The 17,383-nt window shown below is 29.0% G+C and overlaps 1 protein-coding gene across 1 annotated transcript in view; it reads right to left on the bottom strand.

Moving 5' to 3' along the window:
* Positions 1-17,383, bottom strand: part of LOC123299369 (frizzled-2) — an 82,440-nt gene that overhangs the window by 50,183 nt on the left and 14,874 nt on the right. Inside the window, exon 2 of the mRNA XM_044881747.1 lies at positions 14,715-14,744. The gene's annotated coding sequence lies outside the window, so the exon portion shown is untranslated. The remainder of the gene's footprint in view (positions 1-14,714; positions 14,745-17,383) is intronic.

Genomic DNA, 17,383 nt, shown 5'->3' with positions numbered 1-17,383 from the left:
CTCATAATAATTGAATGGAGACAATTTTATGACGAAATGTTTTGTGCGTAACGAGCTATTGTTATATTGATTTCAAGTTCCTTTCGGGGTATACATATGCTCTTTCAAAAGCCTCGAAAATTTTTGAATGTCGCGGACAAGCTTAAATTTGATTCGTATCCGAGTTTTTGTTATTCTAAATAGAAAGATAATTTTCTTAGAGAAAAAAGTTGCTAGGCTAAACATAAATAAGCCACGCAAAAATTTTGCTAGGAATCAGTTAGAAGAGTTATTAAAAATATGAACACGTTGCTTGTTGGTTTTTAACCCCCGAACTAAATAAAAGGGGTGTTATAAGTTTGACCGCTATGTATGTGTGTCTTTGTGTGGCTATCTATCAGTCTGTCTGTGGCATCGTAGTGCCTAAACGGGTAGACCGATTTTGATTTTTTAAATTTCATTTGAAAGGTAATTTAATGGAGAGTTTTCTTGGCAAGTGCGAATTTAGGGTTAAGTACCGGAAAAACTAAAAAATTGTCGATGCTCTTCAAAATCGGCTCTTCTTGGAAAAGCTTTTAAGGAAAACGATAATTTAATGGAGAGTGTTTTTAGATGTTTCAAGCGCAAGTTCAGGGTTCCGTACCCGAAAAATTTGTCGAAGGTTTTGTAAAATTTGGTAAATTTCAATTGTACATATTACCGACAGAGTTTGTATTTTATTTTCCATACCTCATCACATAAGTATTTGCATATTAAGTCTAAAAGTCTCAATGTCGGTTACTAGATGAAAAACGCAAGTATTAAAATATTTGGGTCCGAAAAAAAAAATTTAGAAAAAAGTAAAATTTCTGCATTCAAAACAACTGTATCTCATTAAATAATAATTAATATTTACAATATTTTCAAAATCTAAGCGGTAAATACTGATTATGTTGAATCTCGGTTTATTTTTGTATTATTTTTGCAATAAATACACAGTTTAAACAAACATTAGCATTATTAAAAGGATATGTAATATTCCAAACAATTTTTTTACATCATAAAGAAAGTAGTAAAACGACATAATTAACTCACACACAAAAAAAAACATGTTTTTTTTTACAATTAATGGCTTAATTAAGTTTAATTATGACATTAAAAAAATTAAAAATTGCGAACATTAAACTGTTTTTAAAAACATGATATTCCTCATTTCTTGAATTTTTTTTGGTCCGTAGTTTGCAACTATAACAAGTTCTTGGTGAATAATTATTTTATATATATCTTCTTCAATGGTAATAAGCTATTAGCTTATAAGATATTTTAAACCCATTTTTTGAATTTTTATTCTAATGACGATCCAAAAATCGCGTTAATTTAGTTTAATAACCTAATAAATAATTATCTTCTTAGAAATTACCAAAAATCCATCTGAGATTATTGCTCTTCGTAAGTTCTTTTAGATGCTATTTCAGAAACTAGGCATTAGTCATCACAAAAACCTGATTTTTTAATTTTTGGGGACATAATTACATCGTGTACTGAGTTTTATCGAATTTGAAGACAAAAAATATCTGGATTTTTTGCGATTTTCTTTTTGAAAAAATAGAAATACCACAAACAATACAACTACAATACAACTTTTTGTTTCGGAATTTGATGAAAATCGGTATACAGATTAATTTTGATAATAAAAAAACATAAATCGGGATCAAATGACGATTAGTGGGGTTTTTTATAATATTGTTAGAAATCTAACACGAAGTCTTACACATTTTGGAGAGATTTTCGAAAGAGTATCTCAGAGAAACCCAGTTAGTTGTTGACTGGTAAGGTTACTGTTTTTTGGAAATTATATATTTCGAAACAAAAATAACAAAAATTTGGTTTCGTTTTTTTGTACTTTTAAAGCCCTTAAAATCAGGCATCGATAAAATCTGAGAAAACATAAAAGTTTACTAGTGATTTGAATAAAAATTACTGTCTAAAGGCTCGATAAGAAGGTGAACATCATATAACAACAGGTATACAACATTTGAAAATTTAGTTTGTATTCATTTTGAATCGTTCTATTCTGTTTAGTACTTGCTTATTTAAGCCTAAGAAAGTTGAAAAAACTCAAAAAATATATAAAAATATCATTGTATTTTTGCTATATCATAAAATCTGGCTCCCTACATTCTGTATTACGTATTGTAACGCAATAATAATTTATTTAAAAAAATTAAATGAATATTCAAAGGAAAAAAATTTTTTAAACAATAGCAAACCATTTCAAAATCCTCCATTCATTTATGACAATAAAATATAAAAAGAATTTTAAGTTTTGCCTTGGTATTAAAAAATCATAAAAATATTATAAAGTTTAATTAAAAGTCCAACATTTATTTACAATAAATACCTATGTACCTAATTAATTATTTATTTATGTAATTAACTTGTAAATTAAATAAATTTTTATTATTATATCATTATCATTAATTATTTAATGCACAATAATTTATAAATTTTAAAGTAAAGAAAAAAAAGTTTTTATTTATAAAGTCTATTAGTGAATTATATAAAAATTATTTAAAAAATGAGTATAAATTTTAATATAAATGTTTTTATATTTTTAATATTTTATTTTAATAAACTATTTAACAAAAGTTATGAAACCACCGTAAGGCATGTTTATAAACTAATTTATTCAATTACTAGAGTGATATCCACCCGCTTCGCTGGGTTTAAAAGTGAAGATTGATCAAGATTGCTCTTGCTTGTCCACTTTCTATAACACTCTAAATAATTGTAAGGATTGTTTTACAGAGGTAAAATATATGTATGGTTTTCTATTTTTTTAAATGTAAAATAGTAATTATTCATTGAGTATATCAGAGAAGATGGCCGTGAAATATTTTATATTGACTATTTTTACAGAAATCTGTAATTTATGGTAATGTCAAATGACTACTTTTACAGAAATCTGTAATTTATGTTAATGTCAAATTAAATTAATTTTTAAATTTTTTTAATAATATATCTTTATAAATTATATCTCATGTGTTATTTTGATATATCAACTATATTGCTTTTCAGTTTCATTAAAAACCATTCGCTAGTTTTAGCGTGAAAGCGTAACAAACAAACAAACATGCTTACTTTCGCATTTATAATAAATAGAGATTGTTTTATTCGATTTAATTTCAAATAAATTTAATGCATTTGGATGAAAGTTTTGTGAATATTCTTTATCGTTACGGAAGTACTCTTGTGTACTAAGCAGTTTATAGATTTAAAGTTTTGCCACAAACGAGATTTGAGCCATTGAATGTGCTTAGAAATAAGCTTAAGTACCAAACCAAAGCTGGCCCAATTATGTAAGCTGACAAGGACTGTCAAAAAAGACTCGGGTTAATAACGTTGGTCAAGGCATACGCAAAGGGTGATAACCCGAACTCTATTGATTAGTTTTAGCTAAGGGTTGGTAAATCAACGCTTGGCAAAACAATGGTGACTCAATTTTAATTTCTCCAGCTTTCCATTTCTTACATGAAAATTAGCGAATTATGAGTTCAAGAACTAACTTGTAAAATTAGTCTATACATCCTTTACAAGTTGAGAAACAAGTACTGTTTAAATGAACAATAGCCTACTCTTTTAATCGCAATCTGATTCAGGAACTTAGAAAAGATACCAATCATGATATAAAAAGAATATCAATTCAATCAGTGCGATTAATAAAAAAAAACTATCCAAATTTTTGTGACAAGTTTATCTACAAACAAAATTATACGCTTATTTAAATGTTTGAAAAAAAAATGAACATATTTCCTCCCCTGCTGATTTGGCATCCGACTGTTTTATATCTTCAAATAGGAAACGTAAAATATGTGTTACCACGTTAAAAAAGGCTATGTTTTTATTTTTGTTATTTTTAAGATGTGTCCCTACTACAGCAGTTGGATAGAAGAAATATACACAGATACATACACACAACAAGAATAATACAAGAAAACCATTAATTTTAATGTCCACCTCAAAAAATAAAATAAGGATCTACTTCTACTGTCTTCTGACTATATGTGTATACAGGTTACAAAGCCGTGGGTATACCTAATAAATTGTTTAAATGTTCGAATTGTAAAGGCACGTTCTTATTCTACTGTACTTCAATAGATTGAAATGAGTATACTGACCGGCCGGGTGGGTTGCTAATGGGTGCAAGTTCGAAACCTCTTATATAAACCAGTAAGATATTTCCAAGATAATTTTAAGATATGTGTCTGTGAGTACCAAATGATCGATCAAGACGTACGACCATATTAAACTGAAATAATTGAAAAAAAATATTTTTTAAAACGCAAAAAAACAGGCTTTATTATCATAAAAACTAAAAAGCATAAAATAATTTGAATGATGTAAAATTCAAAGTTAAAGAACGTAGGGTGCTACATTCTTAAATAATTAGTCTATTTAACAGATATGAAGTGCACTACCTTTTTTATACCATGTATATACGTAATATATATCAATGTATACTAAGTTTATTCCCAAGTTTGTAACGATTAAAAAAAATATTGATGCTACGAACAAAATTTTAGTCCATTGGTCCATTTCCGGTTATCAGTCCGTCTGTGAACACGATAACTCAAAAAGGAAAAAGGATATCAAGCTGAAATTTTTATAGCGTCCTCAGGGCGTAAAAAGTTAGGTCGAGTTCGTAAATGAGCAATATAGGATAATTGGATCTTGGGTCCGTAGGATCCATCTTGTAAACCGTAAGAGATAGAACAAAAGTATCAATTTAACTTTTGTAAGACATATTTTTTCGTAAACATCACTGTTTACCTGTGAGGGCGCAGATTAGGCGCCAATTGTATAGTACCGTCTTTTTAAATTTCTTCGTAGATTAATTCAATCAAATTTGGCTATGTATTTTTTTATGATTGAACAGCGATTACACCAAAAATGGCAATTTTTATGAACGTATAACAAAACTGACATTGCCAACTACTAGAAATAGTGTGAACGTGCCTGAAGTATCCGTGGTTTAGATATACCTCGTTCGTATGGTATCACTATAATGTTGCGTTTGTTTTTTTGTTTGCTTTTGTGCATTTAACCTGTGCACTTTACCGCCGCCAACTCGATGATATCAAATAACTGATAAAAGTATAAATATTGTGAAATTTTATGACAATGACTAGAATTTTTTTGCAAAATAAAATACTGAAAAAATTTGTGTTGTATATGTCAAAATATATATATATTTTTTCTTGTAATGAATGTGTATATTTTTATTTTGAAAGTCTAAATAAAAATTTTTAAATAGCTTTCAGGGTTCAGTAGGCAAAACTAATCATATGAAAGGATGCTGCACAAATATACTTATTCGTATTTTTATAAACTAGTGAATTTGAATAAAGACCAAATGAGTATTTCTATTGAAATCTGAAAATAGAAAATTTTTGTTACCAATTTGTACAAAGAGGTATAAAGCCGTTTCAATATTCGTGAATCCAATATTTCAATTTTGTTAGCTGTAGCTGGCAGTTCCAAAGGCACACTGTTGGTAGTTCCAAAAAAGTTTCAGTTCGCTTCGATCGAAAAAGTACGATCTCAATTAGAGCATTAAAGGTGTCTAATTACAAAATAGATGTATGATGTTGATTTATTTAATTAAAAGTAGCCTCGTTTAAAAGTTGAAAAGTATAAAGTTAAAAAAAATATCACTCTGCCTATTCTCGTCTTTTTAAGTAGGTTGAAGAGATGTTTTGTTAAGAATTATCAAATAAAAATTAATAAAAACATTCATTTTATTTATCGCCAAAGACACATTTCCATTATCTTGTTTTGCATATAAATGTTCATAAATTTATTGATAAAATTCAAGGAAATAAAATTTATGAAACTAATCAAAAGTCCACTAAAACACGGGCGGCTAATCTCTTTGAAGTTTCTAATTTAGGTATGATGCCGTTATTTGATGATTGGTTTGAAATATTAGACCGTAAGCCCATAATGATACGAAGTTTTTATGATTCTTAAATTTGGAGGATTGATAAAAGTATATATAATAAAAAAAAAACATATTTTAGTCGTACCTGCTGTTGTGTCGATGAAAAAAAAGTTTTTCGATTTTCGTTGTTTTTATTTCTGCCTGTATCGTAGATACATAAAATGAATAGAAATTATATAAACTCCCATTTTTTGACAATTTTTTCCACGTATGGTGTCCTTGTGTTCTCAAAAACTATATTTTAGCACATCAAGTAGACAAAATAAATCGCAGAAAATTACGAAAAAAAAAAAAAAACTACATAAATTCGAGACTTGGGCTGTGATAAGAAAATCAATTTTCTTTATTATCAAACATATCTTAATCAATCTTAAAAAGACAGCAGACAAAGAGAATCATAAAACTTTCACTTCGAAATAGAATCACGGTCTTGTTTTTTGATGATTGGTTCATAATGTGGACAGACAGACAGAGGTGAGATAAGATAACAAGAGGTTAAATACATATACCAAAATAAACCATTACAATACTGATTTTAAGAGAAAAAAATCTATTAAAATATTTGTGTTCGCATTGTGCGCACATATATAAAAACGTTGATGATTAATTATTAATATAAATTACAATTATCTCTCCAGAGTCCTATTTCTGCATATATAATTAATTATTCTATACTTGATGAAACCCGTTAGAAAGTTAATTATACAATCATGTTAATCATATGTTTCTTTTTAACCACTATTTCTATATGTTTCTTTCACGCAAAAATACAGGAAGTTCTTGGCTTAATTTTTATAAGTAAACACAATTTTGAACTTTATTGACTTTGTTTTGAGCTTTCTTAACTTTATTTCGAACCTTATTAACTCATACACCAATTATGGCAGCTAATTGTCTTTGGAATTAGTCAGCAATAATGAGCAACAAGCACACATTATTTCACGTTAATATTAAAATGTACATATCGTTTATAACAACTTTCGGTGTTAACGACCAAACGTGTTGATACCTTCAGAGTCGTTATAAACGATTTTGACTGTAACTATACTCAAATTAACTTAACGAGGCCAATCTTGAATACTATAAAATGTGTTATTAACTTAACGAGGCTAACAATAGTTATACAATTTTAATTTATAATTTTGCTAAATATAAGTTATTTTAAAGCAGAATTAGAAAATCGAACCAGATAAATTAAATTGTGAGCCTTAAAAAAATACTTAGCTATTTTGAAGGTTGATCTCGTTAAGTTGATTTTAGTATATATAGTTAAGTAGATTTTGATTGAAATGGGCATTTTTGTAATTTGGCAATTAACGCACAATTCCATTTCGTTGGCTGTTCATGGGTACCCGATGCGATAAAATACTCTGAGTAAAATATTTCCCTATGTATTCTCTCTCAAATTTTGTTTCCAACACTTTTGTAAATCGCTTTATAAAATTTGAAAGTTGTCAAGATATTCTCTAACACTGGACTTACATGATAAGTCTATGAAATAAAGTCATTGAAATAAACAAAAAAATATTTTTCACTGTGTGTGATAAATAAAGTTGTTTTGTATTTAAAAATCTGTTTTACATAAAATAAATTTCTAAGAAATCAATTTATTGATAAAGCCTTTTATTTAAAAGGTCATAATGTCATAAATAATCGTATTAGAGAACTCGAACATATAATCTCTAGCAGTCAAGTATTATTATTAATTTTAAATGATTTGATGTCGTTAATTGAATTTTTTTCATAATAAAATAACTTCCGTAATCGTAGCAGAAATATAATATATGAACATAATTAATTTTTATTGTTTTATTTAAACTATGACTTTTAAAATACTGAATATCCTCTCTAAAATTGAAATTCAAACGTAACAAAAAAACAAACAATTGAATTAGTTAACTGTTGAAATACCATGTATAGATAGTGCTGATAACCCAATCGTTTGTTTTTTACGTCATGTAAGAAAAGAAAGGTAGTCACTCTGATAAGTACAATACCTGTATATATAATTTAATCTAATTTATGCCCTCACCTTAAACAGTGATGTTTACGAAAAAATGTTTCAAACAAAAGTTGTATATTTTATGAATTTTTTGTTTTATCTCTAACGGTTTACAAGATGTGTTTAATGGACTCAAGACTTAATTGATCTATATGTTGCTCAGCTCACACTTTAATTCCACCTCACTTTTTGCGTTCTTAGCACGCTATAAAAATTTTAGCTTGATATCTTTTTTCGTTTTTGAGTTATCGTATTGGCAGACGGACGGACAGACAAAAGGACAACTTTAAAGGGGAGAATTAGGTTATTTTATAAACACTTATACCAAAGTTTTGTTTGTAGCATCAATATTTTTAAGCGTTACAAACTTGGGACTAAACTTAGTATATCTTGATATATTTCATAAATATACATGGTATAAAAATACCACATCATGATTATGTATAGATCAAGTAAATTTGTGTCATAACCAAATGAGACATACAAGCTGTTAACTGAGTAACAAATGAATGCATGTGTCACAGCCATACAAAATGTAATTACTTCTGTGGTTTTAATCAGAGAAAACCGCTTTGATTGTGAGTGTGACAATTTAACATATTTCAATTGAAAAATTTTATGACATTGATCTTGAAAATTTTATCTTGAAAGAATATAAATGTTAAAAGTTTTTTTTTTTTGTGATTTTAAGTGAATCTGAAGTACACTAACCAATTTGTCATTAAAAAAAAATCATCGAAATCGGTTGGAGTGATATTGAGTTATTCGTCCTCTTGTCGTGCATACTTAATGAAAATTTAAGACTTTTATGGTTTTCCCGTGGATACCGTTGTTAGAACTTGAACAAAATGAAATGGGAGTACTCGGGAAATACAAGCTTTCAAATAGATAAAGAATTATCAAAATCGGTACACCCAATCATAAGTTCTGTGTAAAAAACATAAAAAAAAAAACAGTCGAATTGAGGACCTCCTCTTTTTTTGTTTGAAGTCGGTTAAAAATGAAATAAAATCGAATAGTTGAACGCATTGCTTTGTCTGCAAATATAAAACTAAAATATTTATTTCGAATGTTTGAAATTTGAAAGACATGGCTTTACAAAATTTTGAATAGACAATTAATTAATGATGTCTCCTTAAAGCGATGTATGATTTGAAAAAAGGTTTACTTTGCTAAAACCAGAGGTGATTGATTTCGGGTAGGTTGAAAAGAAATAAGAGCTGTATTTTGACAACTAATCCAAAATGCCAATAAATATATCGAAAAAAGTTTAAACTTAATGTGTTAAAAAAACGTTAACGTTTCCATCGACATATTTATGCTTTTTAATAGAGGTGCTGGGAAACTCATTTTTCTCGTTCCCATTTTGCAGATCATACACATTATAGACAAGCATGTTATGTCATATAATCAATCAATTCATTTATTTGTTCAGAATTAATATAATCGAATCATCAATTTGATCCGAACTGATATAATCGATTCATCTGTTTGATGGCAAATTAACACACAAATTTTTTTTCAAAATCTTTATAATGAATTGACAAAATAATTCATTAGCTCGTTAATGGCACTATTATCATTTTTATTTGGAAATATAACTCAATAAAAATATAAAGTGGCCACTCAGTAAAAAAACTAAAGTATATATAATATGATGAATAATTCTATCAATTGATTATAATTGGCTGAATAAGTATAATACTTCAAGATATAATAATATTTTATTTCTTAGTAACTTAGAAAATGAATACATTTTAATTTAATTTAAATTTATTGTGATTACATTCTGCAAACAAATAAACAAAAACATACAAATACTATTTGATACCCGCGACTTCTAATTGTAAACATGACGTCTTAAGGCGCAATTCCGCCGAGGCAACACTGGGCGACATGTCGCTCGATATTTGTTGTCAAGTGTTGCTTATTGTAGGCGTGCGACAACGTAGCACTAAATTCAATTAAATTTGTCCAGATTCCATGTTGCATCCTACAAGCCACACCGACCCGTTCACTGCTGGATAGACGACACTGTTCAACTTGTGGCATGCGAAAAGGAGACATATTTTTTGTCGCTTTGTGGTCCCTCTTATCTCTATTGAAAGACTATGTGTAGCATACTTCAATGCCGCATGCTACATGTTGCCTCAGTGAAATTGCGCCTTTATGAGGCGTAAAGTATTCCTTTTTTACTTCTTATAGGTTATATAGTAATCGGAAAAAAATCTAACGGACGAATAAGTGGATATTAAAAGTGCCGGACGTATTATGGGCGCCAGAGTTAACTCTCCTTCTTTTCTAGGCTTTATACCATCCTCTCATTACAACCAAATATCACCACATAAAGTATCCCCATTTTTCTCTGTTTCGAATTTGATTTTGGTCTTCAACAGCAGAGATCTTTTCACGAGAAATATAATATAGATATGTAAGTTTACAGGTAGGTTCAAGGGACCACAATCTTTATTTTTCACTAGTAAAAACATTTTAAAAAACCAAGTTTCCCACTTTTACAGAAGTGATTTACTTCTTTCGAGGGAACTTTGATTTGAATGGTCGAGTCGATTAGAGGAAACACGATTAAAATTAGAGACGATGAGTTGTTAAAAATAATAACGTCATCTTTTTGTGTTTAACTCGTTTTTTTCTGTGAGAAACGCACGTAGCAAAACATGCTTTATGTTTATAATAAATAATATATAGATTTATTTATAAAACATAGCCAGAGCAGAAATAACAGAGCAGTCAGTCACAGTCAAGTCAAGTCAGTATAGTTGGCTATTGTATGACACAAAACATTATCAATTGTTTTGCGTTGTTATTTCAATTATTAATCGTTTGATACTGGTATGAAAACAATTTCGCAAAATTAAAATAATTATTTATGATATTTTTAATATGTTTTTGATATTTATAATATGCATAAAAACATTTGATTACAGAAAATAAGAATTAATTGCACATAGTGATAAGACTGGGAAAAAAATTTGTTTCCGTTGAACTTGAAACTTGAATAGAAATACCACATGGAAAATACGATAAGGGTGACACGTTTAACCGATCAAATGAAACATTTATTATAATGAAAAAAGCCATGCCATACATACTAATGCAAGTAATGAAACAACCAGTGCTTCATGTCTTACAAGGAGAGTCAGGTGGATCTCAAAACATCTTCCGTAGTCTATCGAAATGGATAGAATTTCGATGATTGTCGATGATGAGTATTTATGAAACACTTTAATCTTTAATCTTTGAAGTACTGTTAAAACATCAAATTGCTATAACTAAATTAATACATACGATATAAGTTAACTTTGACCCATTAAATTCAAAAATCAGGTTCATTTGGCGATTAAGGCAGTAGTTTCGGAGAAAAACGTTATCTTGGAATGCTTCTTGACGTTAAATCAAAAAGTATTTGTCCAAATGTTAAATGCACCCGATTTTTGAAATTTTTGGGCCAAAATTACCTTGTGTAATAAGTTTTATCGAAATTGGAAACGTAAAATTTAAAAATTTTTTGTTTTGGAATTCAAAAATTGGCTTATTTAGCGATTGAGGCAGTAGTTTCGGAGAAAAACGTTATCTTAGATCGATTTTTGACGTTAATATTGAGTAAAAAAACTAATTCCTATGTTTACAAGACAAACTTGAACACCAAAAAAAAAAAAAAAAGATTTAGTTGAAATAAAACAAAATCCATCGTCAAGTCGGTATCAAAGTCATTCACTTTGGAGCTTCTAGTTATTGACTTTCTCTGACCCAAATCCACGGAGAAACAAAGGCTTGGAAGCATCAGTTCACTCTAAAAACTGCCAACCAAACGGAAATAATTGTGGTAAAAAACGAGAGTATCTGTGGTATCTTACTTATAGTCGAGTGGTGACGAATCCCTAATCTCGGTTTACTCATTTTCGAAAACAAAGGATTGCCAAATTTTTTAAAATAACAACTAACAAATTTTGAAACAAGCAATTTATTAAAAATTGACTTGTATGATCTATAATGATTCTGCTCATTTCTTCATTATCATACAACTCTTAAACCAAAGAAATTGCAACATTAACTTAATTATAATCAGATAAATTATCCCACGTTAATCAAATTAACAAAAACAGAGTCCATTTTAATTAAATGCATGTTTTAAGAGAATAAACAAAACATAAAAAACGACCCAATCATTCTACAAACACCTTTTTAAAATATTTTCTTAAAACATCGATACTAATTAACTAAACAACATTCATAAGATGGAACGAATATTATAACTATGCGACCATAGAGACTGATTCCAAGTGGGTAAGGTCTGTGTAAAAGATAACAGTGGTTTGTGACTGTTCTGTTCTGTTCTGTTCCATATGCAAACAAACAAACAAAACAGTCTAAAATATGGCATTTAGAGGTCACACCAATATGTTCCTGAGCAGGCCACCGAAGAATAAAAAATATTGCTAAATCTAAACGTGGCTTTCTTTGCCCACGCCTTTCTTTGCACACGTAATATTTTTTACTCAAGTGTTTTTAAGCTATTTTATTTTTAAGTTTAAAAATACATTTTTACTTTTATTCAAAGCATTTTACTATTATTATTACGCTGAGAACACCCTCAGCCTGAGTGAAGAAGTTTGCACAAGTCAAAACAGCGCCTGTGCAAACTATTTTTCCGCTATCATCAGCAATTTCCAAAAGCACTATACTGAATTGCGGCAACTCCATGCCCTCAGACTAAGAATGTCCTTTACGTGAAAGAAAGAACTTATATGATTCAGTGTATTCAAACAATCTACACGGTAAGAAATCCATGGCATTTGCTACAATGCTGGTATGGTATAGAGGTAGATACTATAGTATATAGTATGGTATAGTATATAGTATTACTTATAGTACCTATAAGTAATACTGCAGTATTGAATAGGACTGTCCACCAGAAGTATTGTGCGTATCGCCAACAAGTATAGGCCTGACGTCCATACTGCGTTGATTCGTTTGCCACAACTATTGTTATTGTTACTATTCCCTCAATGGTCAAATCAATATGGCGTTCACACCGATAATGACATAGTGAAATCTAACTAAAAATACTAAATTTTCGAAAGAGATTACATACTTTTGTAAGAAATATTACATATACAAAACTTCTTCTTCTCTAAGAAACATAAGAAAATGTTAGTTTGTAAGTCTAAAAAAGCCGTCTTAGCTTCGAAGTTTTACACCAAAACATTTCACGAATTTTGCCTGGTGAAAAAATTTGCTCTTAGAGAAAAATACACACGCTGAATTTATTTTAACTGGTATTATATAACTGGTATAAAATTGCACCTTAAAACGAAAGATGCAATACTTTTTATTTTGAATTTCGTGTTGAAAACAAAAACTATCTATCAGAAGTTTAAAAAAACAAACAAAGGACCTTATACCTACACATACAAACTCACTTTTATTTTAAAACTTGTTTCAAAATTCGAATATATTTTCTATATATTATAATATATTATTGGTGACATTTTTCATAGTATTGGTGAAGTGAAGGTAACGATACTTGAGAGCGTGTCTCCTATGTGTCTACAATATACCTATCTTTGTCTGTTATCTAAAATACTTGTATAGGTTTGTACTTTGTTATAATATTTAAATAAAATGTAACAAACGAAGGGCATATAACCGTACCTTAACTAGGCTTTCTGTTGATATTAAAAACAAAACAATGTCGTTTTATGATGGTGGTGTTGCAGTGGGGTAAGTGGTGTTTGTATTGGTCTCAACTTCGTATTTCTTCTTATGTTTAGAAGAAGTTTATTTGCGATTCATGATTAATTCGGAATATCTACTAGGAATTTTATACTAACCATTTCGTAATGAAATGCAGCATCAAATTATGGACAATAAAACAAGAAAATTTAACTAATCCATCTCGAAATGAATCGAATTTGAGTAAATTCTCATTTTTATTGTGGAAGCGCAAAGTAAAGTAAAGTACAGGCAAGTATTAAATTGTTTTCGTTTTTTAAACATAAGGAATTGAGGAATACCAATGTAATTTTAGAAGAGCAAGAGGAACATCAAATTAACCGTTTGCCTTGTGGCAGTCCTTGAAGAAATGAAATCAGTTTTTATAAGGGAATAGACTTTAATAAAGTGAAGTCTCCATATTTCCGTGTAAATGACAGGCTTTAATGAAAGCTCAATTGAGAAAGGCGCCACATTTGATAAATCAAAAAGAACGATTAATAGATTTCTTCAAAGAAAATAGATGGTTGATGTCACCTAAGATGATTGAAGAAGAGTTTATATCGAAGAAGCAACATTCAAAGGAGTGTTATAATTCAAATACTTCAAAGAGTCAGTAAAACTTGTGAGTTAACTCAAAAAGACTCAGATGGGCTTGACATGCCAAAATACGTCAACAGGAAGAACGGAAGGCCACGACTGAGGATGGCTCATTTACTGAATGATAAAAGAATAGTTGAAGTAGTGGATGGAGTAACATTGTTACGGCTGTTTCTCACTATGGGCATTGAGACAGAAGATTCTAATTTTTTTTATACTTATTAAGGATATTATAATACAATTACCATGAAAATTTGAAGTCGATGGACTGTCCCTAACTCGAGATTAATTTAATGAGATATATTTAAATATGTAGTTACTAAATTTGCTACCAAATGTGCTACGTCCTTTTTTCATACATTTTAATCATCCCAGTGCTTCTGAGTTAAATTACACATTATATTTTCAGTAAAATCTTACCTTTTAAACACCAAACTGCTAGATTTTAAGCTGTAACAAAAGAAATTAATAGATTAATATTTTGTTTTTCGAAAGTAAAAACGTTTTACGCAATAGATGAACTTTTATTTCGAAGATTATAAATAATATATACAAAACAAGTAAGTAAATATATAAATATTGCCAAGTTAACTTCAACTCTACAATACACAGAGGCTTGTTAAAAAGATATCGTCATCGTTTTAAAGAGATGCAACCAAACGATTCGAACGAACACTGGTCTTCTTCTTATTGTATCATCCATCCATGGTAAATAAGTATACTTTTAAAATTAAAGACCGATTTTAAAAGTGTTAAAACAGCATTTAAAGAATGTCGTGACATCTTTTTAAGTAGCATCGCTCGTGAAGTCATAATATACAACATTAAGAAAAAATATTACAATTAGATGAAATCTTTTGTCTTTTTTTTGTTGTTGTTTTGTTCAAGTCATTAACAGAATTTTCATTCCAGGTTGCCAAAACACATTTCAAATTAATTATTGTTTAGTTTATAAAGTATATGCGTTTGAGTTTTGTAACAAAAAAAATTCTTGGAAATGTGGCTGAAGATTGATGGATAATTTTGGCAGTTGTGTATTAGAAATTCAAGAACAATTTATAACAACTTTGGTTTTGAATTAAGTATATACATTAGAAGTTTATAATCAGTCCCGATCCCGAAAAATTGATTGGGACTGTGATATGGACGCCACGCACATCAACTATGTGAATCGCTGATATAAGTTTCATTTACGCTTACTTTTTATTTCTTTTTTCTTAAATTTGACCGCTATTTATGTTTACCAAAATTAGTGAATGGAAAACATTTTCAAATCGTTATTTTTCTCGGGGTTATAAATATTTTCTTAAAGAGATTCTAACATTTGATAACGTAGTTCTGACATATTTTTTCTGGATAGAGAGAATTTTGAAAATAATATTATCAAATTCTATAAGGCTCATAACCTTTTAAATAAATAAAAAAACTTTTAAAGTTATGTAGGTTAGGTTAAGTTATATTGGCTATCCACGAAGGGCACACTTAGGCTATAGAGTCCATTGTGATACCATATATGTGTTTTACTACCTTTCCGCTGATAATTACATTTATCAGCTCCTCAATTTCAGAGGCTGAGTGCATCTTCTTCATGCATATACCATGCACTACACCAGCCCATCACAACTATTAATTAAATTAATTTTGTTGCGACGGTGGAAATCGAATCCGCTGCCCTAAGCATACCGGGGACGGAATTGGTTACGCCTTAACCAACTGAGCTAATAGGGCGACAAGAAGTTATGTATAGCTTATAAATTTTGAGGAATCGATTTCATGTATCTTTTTGTATGTATGTTAAGAAATAGAAAGTAATATGGTGGAAGCGCCGTGAAAAATGCAAGTAACAGAATCGAATATCTTTAGCAATACCAGATTCTTATGTTCAATTGGTTAATTAATTCTATTATCGAACCCTTATAAAACACAAATAAGATCCACTTAACGTCAACAAAAATTATTACCGTACATTAATCGTAAATACTGATGTTATAAAGTTATTTTGTTCCGTTTTTTTATTTTATTTACCCATTAATGTTACAGTTGTTACATTTTAAACAATACAACCAAAAAAACCCACTATTTTTAGTCATCAAAATAGTGAAGCGATGCTCTTCTGTATTTAAAAGTGAAATTTATAATGTGTAGTTAAAAATTTTATTAGTTAAAAAGATACCACCGACGTTGATTTAAATAAAGCAAAAAATTTAGTTATGTATATGATTCAAAAAATTTGTTTTATATTGTTGCTGGTAAATTTTTATATATTTTTATTTATTGCATGACGCAGAGTACGAATAAACATCATCAGAGCGAATAAACATGAACCAGGAATGCATTGAATTAAAATATATCTTTGTATTTCTGTAGACACAAAAATTGAGTCCAGGATAGTCAAAATAGACATTTTTATTGGAATATGAAAAGCCTTTGAAATTTTTTGTTAATTTTCTCGCAATTTTACTTCCTACAAAGAAATAAAAATTAAAAATGCGCCGTTTAAACCGTTTCAAAAAACGATCAAAGTATTTTGCAACCAGAATGTATAGTTTAAAAACTCGAATCGAAAAACAAATAGCTGTGAAGGTGAAAATCGATATCCTTGGTTTATTTACAAACTTCAAGGTATTCGTATTCAAATGTATACACTTCAAGTAAGTTTTCTTAAGAAGCAACAGTTTCTCTTCTTACCGAAAATCTCTTATCTTATTAGAAATTTCGTGAAAGCTTTTTACAAGTTACTTTATATTGGCTATTACTTATTAAAGATTCATTCATGTTAAGGATGTATTCATGTTTTTTTAAACATTATAATTCACCATTATTTCAACAACTTCTCCCCTGTACTTCTCATGACAATGTAACAAAATTTTTACATCAAACATATAAAAGACATTTTGACAACTACTGCTTAAATTCATTAGATGCTTACATTAAGGGGTGCAGTATATTAATTTTATCATTACATTATTTGAGAACCCACAAATGTTCATATATTCAAACAGGGGTGATTACTAAATATTTATCTCAAATCAAAAATTTCTTACATGTTTACTATGTTTAAAATTCATACTAGTCATTCGATGATAAAA

This window comes from Chrysoperla carnea, chromosome 4, assembly GCF_905475395.1.
Source record: "Chrysoperla carnea chromosome 4, inChrCarn1.1, whole genome shotgun sequence".
NCBI lineage: Eukaryota > Metazoa > Arthropoda > Insecta > Neuroptera > Chrysopidae > Chrysoperla > Chrysoperla carnea.
The sequence above is the reverse complement of the archived record's forward strand: the minus strand, read 5'-3'. Positions and strand labels throughout refer to the sequence as shown.